This window comes from Hirsutella rhossiliensis (genome assembly GCF_020360975.1).
Source record: "Hirsutella rhossiliensis strain HR02 chromosome Unknown scaffold00010, whole genome shotgun sequence".
Taxonomy (NCBI): Eukaryota; Fungi; Ascomycota; class Sordariomycetes; order Hypocreales; family Ophiocordycipitaceae; genus Hirsutella; species Hirsutella rhossiliensis.
Window position 1 is genome coordinate 488467 of NW_025408676.1, and position 19563 is coordinate 508029.

Genomic DNA, 19563 nt, shown 5'->3' on the forward strand with positions numbered 1-19563 from the left:
TATAGATATCTAGTAGAGGTCTTTATCTTTTAAGGGTTATTCCCTTAGACTATATTATAAAGCTTCTTTTTACTAGCTTATTCTATAAAGCTTCCCTATACTTATTATTTCTTTATAATAGTAAAATAGCAGTATAAGGGTATATTCTTATAGCCTCCCTTAAAGAGTACTAGGTAAATAGTACTCTTTACTAGTTATTTCTTTTATAGTAGAATTATCCTTATTAAGAATAAGGTGTATAATAGGAATATAAAGGAAAAATTTTAAAACCCTTTCTAGGAAAAACCTTAGTAAGAAAAATCCTAGTTATAGTTATAATTATTTCTCTTCTTTTAAGGTAAACCTTTATAAGGAAAAAGCCTTATAGAGTTATTATTATAGGAAACCTTTTAATAAGGAAAACCCGTATTTTTATAAGTTGTTTTTTATTAATAGGAAACCTTTTTAAAGGAAAAGCCTATTAGTTATATATAGAGGAAAAGCTAAGAAAGTAAAAGATAGCTAAAAAACCTCTATTAAGGGGATATAAGCTTTTCTTTTTAAGGCTCTTTTAATTCCCTAAGGGAAAGAAGCTCTTAGAACTTAAAGAACTTTTCTCTTCTTAGTTCCTTAGTAAATATATCGGCAATATTATCTTCGGATTTAATATAGAAAATCCGGATCTTCTTTTCCCTAATATTTTCTCGGGTATAGAAGTAGGTAATATTTATATACTTTATCTTTTTATAAAATTCCGGATTTTCAGCTAATTTAATAGCTGCCTCGTTATCCCTTAAGATAAGAGGTATAGTATTAAGAATTCTAATAGACAAGCTATTATTTATAGAATAAAATAGCTGATTTAGGTATAAAGCTTCTTTATTAGCCTCCTTAAGGGCAATAAATTTAGCTTCGTAGGTTAATAGGGCTATAGATTTTTACTTCTAGCTAGCCTAACTTATAATATTTTTATAAATATAGAAATAGTATCTAGAAACGGATTTTCTATCTATAAGGTTAGACGCCTAGCTAGCGTCGGAATAACCTGTTATAAAATTATAAGTATAAGGGATATTATAGTAATAAATTATCCCTAGGTTAGGGTATTTATTTAAATATTTCTAGATAGTATTTAACGCTTTAAAATACGTATTATTTAGTTTAGAAGTAAATCTAGCATAGGAAATAATAGTATATAAAATGTCTAGCCTACTTAGTATAGCTAGATATAATAGAGCCCCTATTTCCCTTTAGTAAATAAGGATTTCCTTTTACGAAGGCGTTATAGTAGCCTTTTTAAGCTTTACTCCTACTATAATAAGCGTATTAGAAGTCCCTAAGTCTTCTTTATTATATTCTCGTATTTTATTACGAGTATATTTTTCCTAGGATATAAATATCTCCTTTCTACTCTAGTTTATAATTATATATATTCCTAAGAAGTCTTTTAGTTCGCTTAGAGGCTAAACCTTTATATAATCTACTACTTTTTTAAGCAGACTATTTATTATACCTCTATTAAGCCCTATTATTAGGAGGTTATCTATATAGATTGCTATCGCAATTTTATATTGCGTATTTATAAATACCCCCTTATTTATAAGAAGGGCCGAAAATCCTATCTTAGCTAATATAGAGCTAAGATAGTTATACTAAAGCTTTAGGCTTTATTTAAGGCCGTATAATACTTTCTTTAATTTTGCTATTAGCCTTTTCTTTTTATATAGCTCTAGAAACTATAAATAGCTAATAGTATACTTATACTAGTTTTTATTAAACTAGTCTTTAAGTATTAGCTCTTTATAGCCTATAGGGATTTTTATATAAATATCCGTATCTATTTCGTTATATATAAAGGCATTTTTTATATTATATTATAGTAGAGTATAATTATTAGAAATAGCTATTATAAGTAGCATTCTAATAGATTCGGGTCTTACTATCGTAGAAAAGGTTTTTAAATAATCTAGGCTATAGACCTAATTAAATCCTTATACTACGTAGCGGGCTTTATATTTAATAATATTATTATTATTATCCCGCTTTATTTTATAGACCTAACGGCCGCCTAGGGCCTCCTTATTACTAGGAAGAGGCTTTAATATCTAAATATTTTAGTTTAAGAGCTCTTTTATTTTTAAAAATATAGCTCTTTTCTATTCCATAGCTTCTAAGCTATTTATAGCTTATTTAAATGTTTTAGGCTCTATAGGATCCTTATTTTCTAGTAAAGATAGAATAATCTCTTTACTTTTAGTATTTAATATAGTGTTTATCTCGGGGTATATAATATAGTCTTTATAAAATCCGTTTAGCTTCTTAGGTATATTAATACGGATTTTTAGATCCTTATTTAATCCCTTTTCTAAAAGAGGATTATTTCCCTTTTTTATAAAAGGGTTATCTTCCTTCTTTAGAAGAGGGTTATCTTCCTTCTCTATAAGAGGGTTATCTTCCTTCTCTATAGGAGGGTTATTTTCCTCTTTTTCTAAAGAAGAGTTATTGCCTTCTTTATATATAGGTTCCTATTATAAATAATTATCCGGGACCTTATTTATAGAAGGTAAGGTATTAAAGTTAAAGTCCTTAAGGTCTTCTTCCTTTTAATTTTCTATAAATTTATTTTCTAGGATAATAATATCTCTAGAAATTATTACCTTTCTTTTCGAAACGTTATATATTTTATAAGCATTTTTAGTATAGCCTATAATAATACCCTTATAAGCTCTTATCTCTAGCTTATCTAAGGGGTCTTTATTTTTATAATAAATAGTACTTCCGAAGGTCTTAATTTTCTCTAAGTCTTTTAAGGCTAGATATTTATTTTCTTTCTTCTCTATAGGAGTTTAGAAGCCTATTCGTAAGTAAGGGGTCCTATTATATAAATAGGCTGCTATTAAAATAGCTTCTCCCTATAGATATTTAGGTAGTTTTGCCGTAAATAAAATAGCTCGGACTTTATTTAAAATAGTCCTATTAATCCTCTCTATTACTCCGTTTAATTCGGGAGTCCTAGGAGGGCTAGTTTAATATTTAATTCCCTTTCTTAAGTAGTAGGGTTTTATTTTATATAGGAATTCTTTTACGTTATCCGAAAAGACTTCCTTTATAGTAATATTATCCTAGTTATTTTTAACTAAGGCTTTATATTCTAAGAATATATCTAGGGCTTCTGCCTTAAATTATATTAAAGATATTTCTAAATATCTTATCCCTATATCTAAAAAGGTTATAAAAGAGGTATATTTATTATAAGTAAGGGTCTTTATAAGTCCCTAAATATTAATAGTAACTCTATTAAGGTAATTATATGCCTTATTAAATAGGGATTTATTCTTCTTATTAGTTGCCTTTACTTTAATATAAGCCTCGTATTCTTTAATTTTTATAATATCCTTCTTAGGGATAGTTATATCTTTATTATATCTTTTAAAGGTTTCTAGTAAGGCTTTAAGACTTATATATCCTAGCCTTAAATACTATAAATAAAAGTTAAGGTCCTTTATATTATTCCTTATATTATTAATATTATATAGGAATGTCTTTTTCTTTAAGAAAGGAATTTCTAAAGAGAAGATATAAAGGTTATCTTACTATTTTCCTTTAAATATAATATTAGCCTAGTTATCTAGCAGGAAAATTGCCATACTATTAATAAAGGTATAAGTATTTTTAAAATACGATTAGCTTATAATATTTACCCTTAATTTAAGTATAAAAAGGCAGTTTCTTAAGATAAATAGCCTTTTATTATTCGGAAATCTAAAAAGAAGATCTCTATAGCCTTTAACAATTATATAGGATTTAACCTTAGTAGAGATAGTCCGAAAATTAATAGGGAATTTCTTTTCCGATTCTATATACCTAGTAGTACCGGTATCGTATATAAAATTATAGAAATTTCTATTCTCTAAGGTTTTATTAAGGATTTCCTTCTCTTTTACCTTATATATAAGGTCTTTAATTCGAGAGGAATTTAAAGGTCCTATTTACCTATTATTAAATACGGCTTTTTTAAGGATATTCGAAGAGATATATACCTCTACTTCTTCTTCGGAGCTTTTATAGCCTCTAGGGGTAAGAGGAGGAATAGAAAAATCGATTTCCGGTTCTTCGTCCGTTTAATTATCGATTTCTATTTTTTCTGCTTCCGATATATATAGAAAAAAGGGTTTTTTCGTCTTCTTATCGACGTAAGAGTCTAATTCGATAGGATATCCTTCTATAGAAGGTTTTCTAGGCCTCTTAAAAGGTATTCCTTTATTTTAATTTTTTAAATTTTTAGAAAAGCCTTTAAGGGCCTTTTCTAAGTAAAGATAGTAGTAATCTTTAACTAGATACCCTTTCTTCTTATAGTAAGTATATTATAATATAATTTTTATCTTTTTCTAGGGCTTCTTAGTAAAGAAAGCCTACTTAGGAGGATTTTCTAGAGACTTAGTCCTCTTAAATTCGTCTATAAGACTACTAGAGAGAGACTCTAGATTAAAAGCTTCTAAGTTATTTCGAAGAGCTTATATTATATTAGTTATATAGCTAGAAAACGAGCCTAAAAGGCTGTTTAAAATCTAAGCTATAATAACTACTTCCGGAATTATAATATTCTATGCTTTTAGCTCTTCGAATACCTCTTTTACCTTATTTAGGTAGCCTTCTAAGGATTCGAAATCCCTTACTAAAGTATTAAAAAGCTCCTTTATAAGTAGGTAATTCGAGGTAAAGGAAATAGGGTTATATAGGTTTTCTAACCTATCTAACGCCTCTTTAGCATTTATTATATACTTTATTTACTTTAAAGGACTATCTTTAATATAAAGAAAAATTAAAGTAAGTGCTTCTTTTATTTTTAAGTAATTTTCTTACTATATAGTAGTAGAAAGATTCTCTTTAACTAAAAGAGCCTATATTCGAATAGCCTAGAAAGTATAGTTAGAACTACCTTTAAGTTTAGTAAATTCGAACTTATCCTTAGAGCCTATTTTAGAGAATTCGAGGTTGTATTAGAATTTCGAAGATTTTTCGAATTTATTACCCGACTTATAGAGAAGCCGGGCTTATAACCTATAAGAAGGTATAAGCAATAAGTATAGGATCGGGTAATTAATAACGTAAGCGGAAAGATCGGTCGAAGGAGTATAGGGTAGGATTTTATCCGGAATTTATAACGAGTATATAAGGGGCTTAATAATATATTTAAAGAATAGCGTTGCAAAAGATATATACGAACTTCCTTATTCTATCTACTACTCCTAGGGAAATCCTTTGTCTTTTATAGACTATTGCTCGCCTACTAATAGACTAATTAGTTAGCTTTCTAGTATATTCTATAGTGCTTAAAAAGCTCTATCTATAGTATCTCTTCTTAACTTAGTAAGTGGTCTAATTATAGCGTGATAGTTAACGTAAGACTATAGGTTCTAGTATAAGTAGTGGATTTAACTAGAATATTCTATGCCCTACCTATTCTCGTATCGCGGATATCTTTAGAACCGCTAGGCTAAAATAGGTAATAAGGTATCCGTCCTACTTATAATTAACTTATGCATTTTATATATATTTTTATTTATAAGGATAGGCTTATCCTAACCTGCTTTTCTTAGAGGAAGGTATAGATGTCTAGTAGAGGTCTTTATCTTTTAAGGGTTATTCCCTTAAACTATATTATAGAGCCTCTTTTTACTAGCTTATTCTATAAAGCTTCCCTATACCTATTATTTCTTTATAATAGTAAAATAGGAATATAAGGGTATATTCTTATAAAAGGGTAAAATAGTAGGACGCTTATTCTTTAAAGTAAAGGCCTTAGTATAGTAGCTAAGAGTCTTCTTTAACTTTAAGCTATTATTTAAATAATATATTAAGAAGAAGGTAGCTTTTATATAAGCTACCTTTAAAGGACTATCTTACTTAGTTTTTATATAAAGAGGCCTATCTTTTAAAGCTTCTAAGTAGCTTTATTAAGCTTATATAACCTTTATAATAAAGTATAGGGCCTAGCTTTAATATAAAGGGCCTAAGACCCTTAGGAGCCTTATAAAGCCCCTTTAAAGGCTTTAAGACTATAAGGGCTTTTACCTTATATAGGCCTAAACTAAGGTCTAAGCTAAGTCTATATATAAGCGGCCTTTATACCTATATAAGCTAAGCTAATACTTCTTTTTCTTTTCCCTTTTATAGATTATTAACCTTTTTTTAATAAATTATACTTAAGCTTATACCTTTACTTACTTTATAATAGTATAATCTAGCTTTTATTTTATCCTTTTTATATCCTTATATATAAAATCGCTATTTTTAGTAACCTTTATAGCTAACGTTTAATTACTTAGTTTAGTTAAACCGCTTATACTAGTATATATATATATAAAATATCTATACTCTTATAATTATAAAATTAATATAAATATAATACTTAGTTTACTTAGGTAATTAAGAGCTTTTTATAATAATAGGGCTTTATATAACTAAGAGCAGTACTATTATACCTTAGTAAGTTTAATAGCTCCTTTATAGAGCTTAAGCTATAGCTACTTTATATAAAGGTAAAACTCTATAATAATAGCGCTATAATAAGAAATATCTATATATAATATAACTATCTTTATATAGGCTTATCCTTATACTTATAAAGGTATCTCTTAGTATTTATATATATTAATATAAATAAACTAGCTAACTTTATTATAAAGCTTTATATTAATTATAGCGAACTTAATATTCTTATAAAGAGAGATATAAGAAGTATATATAAAATATATAAAGGTAAAATTAAAAGTAAGAGGTTAGATAAGTAAGGTAGATATATTTAATTCTTATAAGGGTAGTAATTATAGGAAGGGAGTAATTATTATATTATATTAATATTCCTTCTTTCTTTTATTTAACGCCCTTCTTTATACTTATTTAGTATCTTAATTAATAAAGAAGATCTTACTTAAAGAAGCTACTAATATCCTTTTAACTACTAAGCTTTTTACTAGTTTTTCCCCCTCTTTTCTAGCCGTTATTAGTATATCTATCTTATCTCTCGCTACCTTTATAGGAAGCTATCGCTACTTATACTTCCTCTTATACCCTTACCTTCCTTTTTATACCTCTTTTTAGCTCCTTCTTTAAAACTTATTTTTTAGCTTCCTAGGTTCTTTATACTAAGGGATATCTCTAAGAACTATAAAATTAAGCTATGCTTTATAATATACCTCCTTAGCTAAAGCCTTCCCTTATAGAAAGGGTAAAGCTAAATTAAGCTAGTAAGCGTATAAAAGAGGTCTTAGTCTATACTTATCCCTTACTTAAGAAATCTAGGTTTTAGCCTTAGGCTCTTTTAAACCTACTTTTAGGAAAAAGGGGCCTAAGAAGGAAATTAAGTCTTATATAAAAGGGGGGCTTCTCTAAGGATAAGTCTTTAAAAAGGAGGCCTTTAAGAAGAATAAGTCCTAATTAAGCTAGGGGCCCTTCTTTAAGATAAGTCTTAGTTCCTCTCTTTAGCTATAGACGTTTCCTTCCTTATATATACTATTAGCTCCTCTTATAGACTCTTAAAGCGGGCTTCTAAGGATAGCTTCTCTTAAACGTCTTCTAGCTTAATTTACTATAAAAAGATAGCTAGCTTCTACTTTAGTAAGGGCTTTATAAGACCGTTAGCTTTTATCGTTACTATTAAAACTTAACGGATAGAAATAAGTCCCTTTTAGACCTCTTAGCGTAACTAATACTAATAGATATTAATATATTATAGCTAGGTTAATAGCTTACTATTTTCCTTTATAAGAATTTATATAGTCTATATATTATTATATTCTATAGCTAATAGGGACGGAATTTATAGTTATAAAGATATTAGTAGCTAGCTAAGAAAAATCGCTTCTTTTAATACTTTTAAAAGAGCTAGTAGCTCTACCTTTATACTTAAAGTTATAATAATAGCTTACTTTAAAGCTCTCTAAGTAATAGTTCCTTTAAAAAGGGATATAATATACCCCTATAAGCTCTTTTTATCTAAGGAATTATCTATAAAGGACGAATTACTTAAATAAAGAAATATTTCGGTAGCTAATTTCCTTCCCTACCTTCTTAAGTATAAACTATATAATCTTATTAAATAGAGATAAAAGATTACTTAGTTTACTACTTCTTAGTGCCTAGGGCTAGGATTTTAGTTATATCGAGCTAGCTAAGAGACTATAAAAGAGATATCTAGTCTAGTAAAAATAGCTAAAAATAAAGTAAGGAGCTTACCTTTTATTAATATCGGTATTTCTCTTACCCCCTAGCTTAAAAGGATAGATTAAGTAAAAGCTCTTTATTTAATATTAGCATAAAAGGAAGCTTCTTATTAAGGGAATTAGGGAGGAATTTATAAGCGACCTTATTAATATAAGGGTCTTAGGTAAGCTAGATAGTTTATTAGGACCTATTTTAAAGGATTTAAATCCCTAGGAACTACTTTAGCTCCCTTAGCTTAGTTATCTTATACCTTTATTATAAACCTTTTATAGCCTCCCTTATAATTACCTCTTCCTCTCTTAGGTAGGCTTAGATAATATTATTAACGTAAAAGAAGACTATGATTTTATCTTTTTATATTATATATAGTTCTTAAAGGACTTTCTTAAAGCCTAGGGCTTTAAGGGAACCTATTAAATACTATTACTAAAGAAGGGGTAATCTTTATAGTCTATATAAAGCTTTCCTAAGCTATAGAACCTTTCCTAGCTATTAAAAGCTTAGTAAAAGGTATATATAGATAACTTCTTCTTCCTTAAGTAAGTAGTTAATAAAGGCGTTAACTATATCTATTTAATTAAGTTCGAGGTTAAATTCTACTACTATAGCTAAAAGGGTCTAAAAAGATATCCTTACTAAGGTAGTTACCTTAGTAAGTAGATCCCCTTTTTCCTACTAGTTCCTATAGATAACTAGCTAAGCCTTATATTTTTAAAGGAAGCTATATTTATTAGTTTTATAGATAAAGACTTACTTATAGCTAATGACTTATTTCCTCTTGCCTTTTCCTTAAGGACCTCTTTAAAAGACCTTATTTCTTTATATAAAGCTAGGTAGTCTTTCTAAGCCTAGAAAAACTAGTCTTTAAAGAGGTGTTTTTCTAGCTGCTTTTAGTTTACTAGTAGGTCTAAGAGGTTTCTTTTATATACCTTCCTTACTAATAGCTATAGCTTAAAGAGCCGGCCTACTATAAATACTTTATAGGAACTATCTTATATAAGTATTAAATAGAAGTTAGAAAAATAATCGAAATAAAAATAAGGTTAGTCTTCTTTAATAACTATATTAAGCCCTATACCTTCCTTTACTTCTTAAAGTAAGGATAAAAAGGCAGCTAGGTAATCCTTTAAGAGAGATACCTTTCCTACCCCCTTAAGGGTTAAGATAAAAAGACTAACTAAAAAAGCTGCTTTTAGATCTTCTTCTTATATAGGAGGAGGCATAGGGAGGTAAGCGTATTCTAGCTCTATTACTTTCCTATAGTCTCCTTCTTTATCTAGATTATCTAATTTAATAGCTTCCTTTTCTTTAAAGTTAGTATTATCCTTAACTACTTTAACGTTAGTTTCTTCTTCCCTTTCCTTATCTAAGGCCTCTTCTTATAACTATTAAGAAAGGGGGATTTGGATTTTTTAAATTAGCTAACGTTATAATAGTAAGAGGGGCTATTAATCCCTCATTCTATTAAAGAAGCTAGATTTATCGAAAATTATATCCCTAGTTAAAATAACCTTCTATAAAAAAGGAATCTAAATCTAAAAGATATTTATAGAATTATAGCCGATAAGGTAACTAATAAAGGATCTAAGATTAAGCTTTCTTTTCCTTTTCCTTTTTAGCTATATATCGGTAGTTATAGCGTATACCTTATAGCTATAGGTATAAAGGTAGGCTAGTAAGGCCCTCTTCTTTATAAAGAGCTTAAGGGGTAATTTCTAGTTTATTCTTTAGTTTAGTTCCCTAGGGTCCTTAGGGTCCCTAAGGGTATAGTTCTAAAAGTAATAGGCGGTCTTAATAACTTCCCTTTAAAGGTCGTAAGGAAGCCTTATAATAAGTCTTATCGTATAGGACCTTTTTATTATAGTACCCCTTAATCTTTCTACCCCTCCGTTCTAGGCCTAGGTATTTAGTACTAATAAGAGGGGTAAAATACCCCTTTTTTAAAGCTAATTTAAGATATCCTTTATAAATAGCTCTCTATTAAACTATATTTAGGTAGGTCCGTAAGAAATAAGGGAAAACTACCCTTTAAAAAGCGTCTATAAAAAACATTACTTTAATAAAGCTTTCTTAATCCCTAGAAACATTAGTTTAGTTAACCTAAATTTCCTTATATAGCTAGTCCGGCTATAAAAGGGTTCGTCTAGAAATTTATCTCTTAGTCTTTCCTTAGCTATAATATATATATTTAATAGTCTTTAGGCCCCTTATTTATACGCCCTATTATTAGCCTAGCTTATATAAAGCTAAGGGGCCTAGGTAACTAAGTTATATATACTAAAGAAGACTGTTTCCTTAGGCTACTAAAAGAAGGTCCTTTATAATAGACCTACTCCTCTTAGTAAGGAAAGTAAACTTCTTTAAAGATTCCTTCTTAAGGATAAGTTAGAATTCGAGAATAAATTAACTAAAAATTTTCTTAATAAGCCTAATTATCTAATTCTTCTAAACTAGCCTTATAAGCTTAAACGTTATATCCTAAAAGATTCCTTCCTCTTAAAGAAAGCGGAAGGAAATTAAGCTTATTAAAAATTAAGGGTAAAAAGCTACCCTTTTTTATCGAGAAATTTATATAGACTTATTAAGTAATTTCATCGTAAAATTCACCCTTCTATATCCCTCGATCTATATAGTTAATTCCCTAGTAATAAGGTATTCCCTTTATACCTTCTTAGAGAACTAGAATTATAAGAGTATATTATAGATATTAAGGGAAGTATTAAAGTTAAGGATAGTTAATTTTTATAGAGGATAATTAAAGGGTTCTAATAGTTAGTATTAGCTTTATAAATTTATAAGGAAGATAAAGGCTAGATTTACTATACTAACGAATTTTCCTTAAATTTATAGCTTAAATAAGGGCAGCGGCGTTATTAGTTACTATTTCTTAGTAACTTAAATCTCGTCTATCTTCTTCTATAATAAGGGTCCTCCTTAAAAGACTATTATACTATTTCTTATAGCCTCTTTAAAGGGTTAACTCCTTTAAGTTAGTTTTCCTTAAAGACCTACTAATAGTCTTCTAGCTAATAGGGCTTTTTATATACTTAGTAAGTAGGTTAATTCCTCCTTATTTATTATCTCTTTAAGGAGTCTTTATCTCTTTCTAGAAGGTCTACTTAAAAAACCCTCCTTTTTACCCCTTATTACTAATTTTAATAAAGAGGTTCGATTTCGACTAGTTCTTTAATTTTTCGACTAATAGACTAAAAGGTCTATTAAGGGACTAGTTAAGCTAGTTTAACTAATAGGACTAGGGCTAGGCCTAGATTAAGAAGCGGAGCTAGGGCTAGGGTAGTAGTAGTAGCGGGAGCTATAGCTAGAGGGGCTATAATAGCTATAAGGGTAGTAGGTTAAGCCGTCTAGGTTAAGTGCTAGCTATAAAGGAATAAGACTACTTACTATTATACTTTAGTAGCCTCTTTATCTAGTTCTTAGCTAGCTTCTTTAAAGATAGTTAAGTAACTATTATTAATAGGCTTTATTAGTATAGATATATCCTATAGCTACTAGCTAGATAGAGCTTTTATTAGGAAGTATTAATTAGCTTCCTTAAAGATTTCTTCTTACTTAGCTAGCTATAAAGAAGCTAGTAGGTTCCTAGTAAAAAAAGCTCCTAGGTATACTATATAGGTCTTATTAATACAGTTAGTTATATAGCCTCTTAAGGGAGCTATTAAGGTTTCGAGCTTTAAAAGCTACTACTTAAGAGTCTCTTTTTCTTAAAAAGAGATTAGCTTTATAGTACTAATAGATTCTATTATTATTATATAAGTAGTAGCTAGTAGCTTTATTTTATAAAGGTATTCCTTATAGTAACTCTCGTAGTTACCTAAGGTAGTAAAAAAAGCTCTTTACTATATAGAGGTTAGCTTAAAGAAAAGGGAAGCTCCCTTTATAAATTCTATTACTCTAAGTTAAAGAGAGGGCTCGAAAAGGTCCTACTTATTAAAGAAGACTAAATTATAAATAGTTTTATTTATACGAGCCTATAGCTTCTTTACCTACTTATCTTAATCTTAGGGCTCTATAAAAATCGTCCTATAGACTATAAGGATAGTAAAGGAGTTATTTTTTAATATTATTATAAAAGAAAGGGTAGAAAGGTTAGTTAAAATCGGCTTTTTTAGTAAGAGGGGTAAAAGGGAGGTATAAGGGATATAAGAAAGGTGCCTTTTATAGTAGCTAGAAGGTATAGGAATACTATTCCTCCTAGGCTTATAACTTTTATAAAGAGAGATATAAGAAGTATATATAAAATATATAAAGGTAAAATTAAAAGTAAGGGGTTAGATAAGTAAGGTAGAGATATTTAATTCTTATAGGGGTAGTAATTATAGTAAGAGAGTAATTATTATATTACCTTAATTTTCCTTCTTTCTTTTATTTAACGCTTCTCTTTATACCTATTTAGTATCTTAATTAATAAAGAAGATCCTACTTAAAGAAGCTACTAATATTCTTTTAACTACTAAGCCTTTTACTAGTTTTTTCCCCTCTTTTTTAGCCGTTACTAGTATATCTATCTTATCTCTTACTACCTTTATAAGAAGCTATTACTATTTATACTTCCCTTTATACCCCTACCTTCCTTTTTATACCTCTTTCTAGCTCCTTCTTTAAATCCTATTTTTTAGCTTCCTAGGTCCCTTATACTAAGGGATATCTCTAAGAACTATAAAATTAAGCTATACTTTATAATAAATATAGCTAAGTTAATAAGCTAAGAGCTTATAACGCTCTATTAAAAATAAAATAAAGTAATTCTAGCTTACTATATATAGTTTAAAGAGGTACTATATTAAGTAAATATATATAGCTAGCTTAATATAGTAAAGTATAATTACCTTATTATAAGCTTAAATATAAATTAGCGTATCTATTTAAGCGAAAAGTCTATTTTATTAAATATATATACTAATCTCGTTTACCTCTTTTATAAGCTTAATAATAATAAGTTTATTTTTTATCTTCTTTTATAGTATAAGAAAAGGATAATATAAGTAATATTATAAATATCTTTATCTTTACCTTAAGGACTAAGGATAAAAAGAAGTAGCGATAGGAAGGTTACTATATAGGCTATAGTAATAAATCCTATTAGTTTTTAAAGTACCTATGCTAGGATATATAGGTAAATATACTCTAAGTAATAAAAAAGTAAACGCGCTAAGATAGAAAGGAGGTTAAGTTTAATAATAATAACTTTAGCGATAAGTAATCTTAGTAATACCTTTATAGGCTTCGTCGGCGTTCCTTTATATATAATAGTAGCTACTATATAGATAGGACGTATACCTATAGTAATTAAAATATAATTATTTTATAATTAATAAAAGTAAGTATAAGGGCGGCTAAGATATAAGAAGGCCGCTAATAAAATATAACTATAGTAAAAGGGAGTGCTTATATAGCCCTATATAAGAAAGAGCAAAGCTTTATATACTAAAGTACTATACTTTATATTATAGTATTAAGAGCTATTACTATATACTAATATAAGGTAGGCGGGATATTATAAGCTTACTAAAGCTAGCTATATACTATTTTATATCCCTTTACTCCTTAACTATAAGTACTAAAGTCTAACTCTTAAAGCGCGGCCCTTATTAATAATATAGTCTATCTAAAAAGCTTACTTAGGAGGGTATTATATATTATTAACTAACGTTTTTTCTATAACTAAGTATATATAGTTATTATAGGCTAAGCTATACTATACGCTTAGGCTATACCTATATATCTAACTATTAATAAGTATAGTTAGTTAACTAGCTAAGTAGCTTAGTTAATTTATCTTTTTTTATCCTTTACCTTTATTATAATATAGTAGTCTAATTAAATAGCTGCCCTATAGTAATAAATAATAGTATAACTATTATAGAGTAAGTAGAGGCGTATATATAAGTACTATCTATAGGATAATATTAATAAGCTATATAGAGCTCTTTTATACGCGGCTAGCCCGCCCCTATATATATAGGATCCGGCCCTTTATATATAACTATATAGCTTAGGCTATAACCTAAGCTTATTACCTATAATAGTTAAAGACTCTTATATAATGCCCTCCCTTAAGCGTGGTATAAGGCTGCCTTATTAATAGCTCTTATATAATTAAGCTTATACCGCTAGCTCTTCCCTACCCTTTCCCGTTAATTAAGCTAGCCCTACTAGCCTTATTATCCCCGCGCCTATTAGCCTAGGTAGCCGGAACCTAGCTCTATACTTATTAGCCGGCTAGCTATTTAAATAAAAGCATAACCTATTATATACGCCCCTAAGTAGCCGGCGGCTAGTCTAGACCTACGTAAGCCTTAGGTTACTTATCCCCTTTACCTTAGGTAGTATCCTCTACTAAGGGGTATATAAGGCGGTATCCCCCCCTTCCCCTTTCTTTTCCTTTTCTCCTTTCTTTAACTATAGTAGTAATATTAATAAGTAAGTTCCGCTCTACTTAAGGCGTTAGTCCGTTCCTAGCTATATAGGCCGCTCTATTAATATATACTTATAGTAGTAGTAGTAATAGTAATAATAGCCTTAATAATAATAATAAATTTAACTAATAAGTTCTATACCCTACTAAGTAAGAGGCTATATTCCGTTAAGTTAACTTCTATAATAGATATATCTACCTCTCCCTCTCTTACCTTTTCTTTCTTAGAGTATATAGAGTCGTTCGTCGACGCTATACTAGCTATAGCCGAAGACGACTCCGCCGCTACCGCCGCTCTTACCCGCGCCGCTACTACCGCTCCTACCGCCGCCGCCGCCGCCTTTACTACGCTATTCGCTCTTACGTCGCTCCTTAGGGTAACAACGCCGTCCCCGCCGCTACCTATAACGCCCGGCCCCTTAGCCCCCGCCTCTATCTCCGCTACCTCTATAAGTCTATAGTTAGGTAAGCGTAATAAATATTATCCGCTAACCTCCTATAGTATAAGCGCTAAGTATAAGCCGGCGCCGCCCGCTTAGCCCCTTATATACGTTATACGTTATAGGAGCTTAACTACTCTAACTAGGCCGGGCGCCGCCGCGGCGGTAGCTACTACTAGTACGCGCGCGCTAGCCGCGCCTATAAGGCAGCGCCTCCTATCCTACTTACTATAGCGTTAGCTTAAAAGGCCGGCTTATATAGGTAGGCGCGGGGGGCTACTAAGAAGCGCCTTACCGCTACCGCCGCCGCCTACTATAACCTTTATGCCCTTAAGCGATAGGGCCTTATACTTAAGTAGGTCCTTACTCCTTTACTTCTTTACTTCCGCCTTTAATATACCTAGCGTTAATAATACCGCCTCTATCGCTTTATCGGCGGTCCCCTTAGCCGTGCCCGCCTCTACTACCGCCGCTGCCCTTACCGCCGCCGCTAGCCGCCGCCCCTTTACTCTTAGAGCCGCCGCCGCCGCTAACTAGCTTATAAGCTTAGAGGGCCGCCTTAGTGCCTTAGAGACCGCTACCGCCGCTAATAAGAAGGAGGAGGCTAATAAGGATAACGATAATAAAGATAATAATAAGGGTAATAATAACGATAAAGAATAGGCCTAAGTAGTTTAAGGGCTCTACCTTATAATAAATACTATTTTTATCTCTACTTATATTATTATACTTATATTACCTATATTACTATAACTACCCCCTTTACTTTACTTACTTTATAGTCTTAGCCTAAGCCGCTATTAATAGTCTATTAGTTTATTATTCTCGCTTACTAGTCTATATAGGGCCTTAAACTTATTAAGGGCTATAGCTCCTATAAACTTATATATAAGTTCTTATATAGGGTCGAGGTACCTATACTACTTAATAAGAACTTTCCGGCGTTTCCCTTAGCCTACCTTCTTTTAGTATACGGCCTATATCTCTTTAACCTTAAATTCGTCGTCCTCCTTTACCTTAAATATAGGCAGTTAAGCGTCTACTACTTCTTATCTAAGTAGCGGGTTAAAGGAAGCTTAGCGAAGGAGGTTAATATTAACCTTATTATAGACCCCTATTAAGAGACTATCGAGCTTAACTACCTATAAGCTAATAACCCTCTATACTATAAACTTTATATATAGCTATTTTTTTTTTTTAGTCGCGTTAACCTATAGTTATAAAGGTCGAGCTATACTTTATCTTTTACTATAAACCTATCTACTAGCGCCTTAGTCTTATTAGCGTACTACTCTTAATCTTATACTATAGCGGCTATTATAGATTAGTAGTATTTTATAGTTTCTTATAGCTTTTATATAAACGCGGAAGCGCGGCTCTCTAGTAACGTACTACTATACTACTTCGCTACTACGTCCGCGGTAAATAAGATTAAGGAGGGCGGCTTAAAGCTATACGTTATAAAGAAGGGGGCTATCTTAATAAAGGTTTACGGTCTACTATTTAGCGCGAGCTAGGTAGTAGGGAGCTAGCGGTCTTAGTCCGCTTAGTTATAGGCTATAACTACTTATAGGTATACTTATACTTCCTAGTTAACCCTCTTAGGTCCCTTATCGGTTTATAAGTAATAAGCTATACTAAGTGGCTATATAGTTTAAAGTAGCTAATATAAGTACTACTAAAAGTAGCTAGTTTAGTTTAACCCTCTATCGCTTATAATAGAGGCTAGCTAGCTATATAAGCGGGCCTAGTATTAAAGAAAGCGCTCTACGTAAGCTTTTATATCTATAAACGGTATTAGCTTTAGTACTACTAATTTATTAAGTCGGTCCTTAATTACCTATATATAGTAGTTACTACCCTCTATAAGTAGGAGGTCTATTATAAAGTCTATCTATATATATATATAGAACTAGTTTAGTACTAAAAGCTACTTTAATAGCCCCTTAAGCTATGCTTTTTAAATCTTTATATAGCTATAGATATTATAGTTATAAAGGAAGTAACGAACGTAGTACTATAAGAAGGGCTAGTAAAAGTCCCTTATAAGGCCTACTACTATACCCTATCTACCTAGGTAACCTACGATACTAGAGTTATAAATAAGTTAAACTAGCCTCCCTTAAAGCTCGTTTTATTTATTTAGCTCTAGCGGTCCCTCCTTCTCCTTAGCTTTTATAGTATATAGTACGCTTAGTACCTATAGTCTCCCCCGCTAACGTAGATACCCTTATAAGTTAATATAGTAGTTAGCTACCTATACCTTTAGCTTTAGCTTTAGATCTAAGTATCGAGCGCTAAACTTAATAGCACGGCGTATGCCTTTATAGGTATAGTCTAGAGCCGCTATCCTATCCTATAAGCGTTAAAGGGCCTTATCTTAAAATACTCTCGCTACGCGCGCCCCTAGGCTAGTCTATCTCTCCTTGCCGGACTAAGGTAAGGGTATAAGGGGAAGCTTATTCGCTAGCACCGCGTCTTCCTTTACTAAGGAAGCTCCTATATAAGTCTATAGTACTTCTTATAGGATAAGCTATAGATCCTAGGCCTTAATATCCGCTCCTATTAGCTAGTCTTAATCCCCTCAAAAAAGCGCGTTTAAGACCGCGGAGTCTTACTTAAGGCGGTACTTAATCGAGAAGTTAAAGTATAAGAGATACTCCGCCTAGCGGGCTTACCGCTCTAAGAGGTACTAGCGAGTTATAAAGTACTTAAGGTTCTTATAGTTTATAAGAACCTTAAAGCTCTTATAGCTTTAGAGCTTTACTTACTATTACTTAAGGTAGCTAATAATCGCTAATATCTCCTTATTATAAATAGCGTAATTCCGCTCCGCTAAGGTTAGCTTATAAGAGTACAACGCTATTAGTTACTTTTGCCTATCTACCTCTTAAAAGAACGTTCCTTTAAGTGCCTAGCCGCTATAGTCTACTTTAACTAACGTAGACCGGTCGAAGTCCTATTAAAGTAGTACTAGGGCTTAAGAAAATAAGTCCTTAAGCGTATAGAACGCTCCTTCCTATATAAGCCCTTAGTAAAAAGCGGTCTACTTTTTAGTAATCTTATTTAAGGGTATTATAATATAAGAGAAGCCTTTAATAAATATCTTATAATAGTTCACGAACCTAAGGAAGCTTTATATGCTTATTTATATAGTTAAGGTAGCTTAGTCCTAAATCGCCTAGATCTTTATAGGATCTACTTATATACCTACGCCTATATAAATAATAAAGCCTAGGTACTTAACCTTCTTAACTCTAAATTCGTACTTATTTAAGTCGAGGTAGAGCTTATAAAGTTAAAGGCGCTCTAAGACCCTTTATACTTTTTATATATAGTCTTTATAAGAGCTACTTATATAGATAAGGATATTATTTATATATATAGAAGCGAACTTATTAAGGAAGTCTTAAAGTATATTATTAATATAATACTAAAAGGTAGCGGGCGCTCTTAAAAGGCTAAAGGACGTTATAAGCTACTTAAATAAGCTATAGTATATATAGAACGCTGTCTTTTACTCGTTACCCTCTAAGATCTATACCTTATAAAATACTTATTTTATATCTAGCTTTATAAACTACTTTACCTTTAAAAGGTTATAAAGCATATCTAAGATTAAGGGTAAGGGGTAGCGGTCTAGCCTTATAATTATATTTAAAGCCCTATAGTTATAATAAAACTATATCCCGCCCCTTAGTTTATATATAAATAAGACCAGCGCTTTTACTTTAAAGCTACTTACTTAAATAAAACCCTTATTTAAAAGGTCCCTTAGCGTCTTCTTTAGTACTAATAGCTCCGCGTATAATATACTATATAGCGGTTTAAATAGTATAGGTAGTTCCTACCCCTTCTTATTAGTATAAAGTATAATCTTATAGTCTACCCTTAGCTTATATAAGTTAAGCTTGTTTACTTCCTAGGACTTAAATAGTAGTAGGAGGTCGTAAAAGCGCTCTAGTATCTACTACTATAGCTTAAAGGGCGACTTTAGCTTCTTTACTTAAAGGGCCTTATTAATATCCGCTAAGCTAACTATATAAACCGCTACGTTAGCCGCTACCTAGCCTTCCTCCCGCTCTAACTATTATATAGTTCCTATAAAGATAGAGGTAAGGACTTCTTATACTAAGTATAAAGCTCGCACGCTTAGTCTTATACTTATAGAACCGTCGTCGTAGTATACCTACTATTATATAGGCCTAAACTATAGCTTCTTTTAGTATAAAACTAAGTATAACTCTATATATAATAACTAGGGTTTCCTAAGGATTAAGGGAAACTTTAGTTAAAGGATTATATAGGCTACGATAAGCTTATAGTAACTATTAACCTCTATAGCTAGCTATATAATACCTTTAATTACTATACCCTCTATCGCGCCTAAGGCGCCCTTTACTCGCCTTAAGGCAATCTTTTCTACTAGTACTTATATCTCTCGTATAAGCGCCTTATTAACTATAGTATAGTACTAATAGC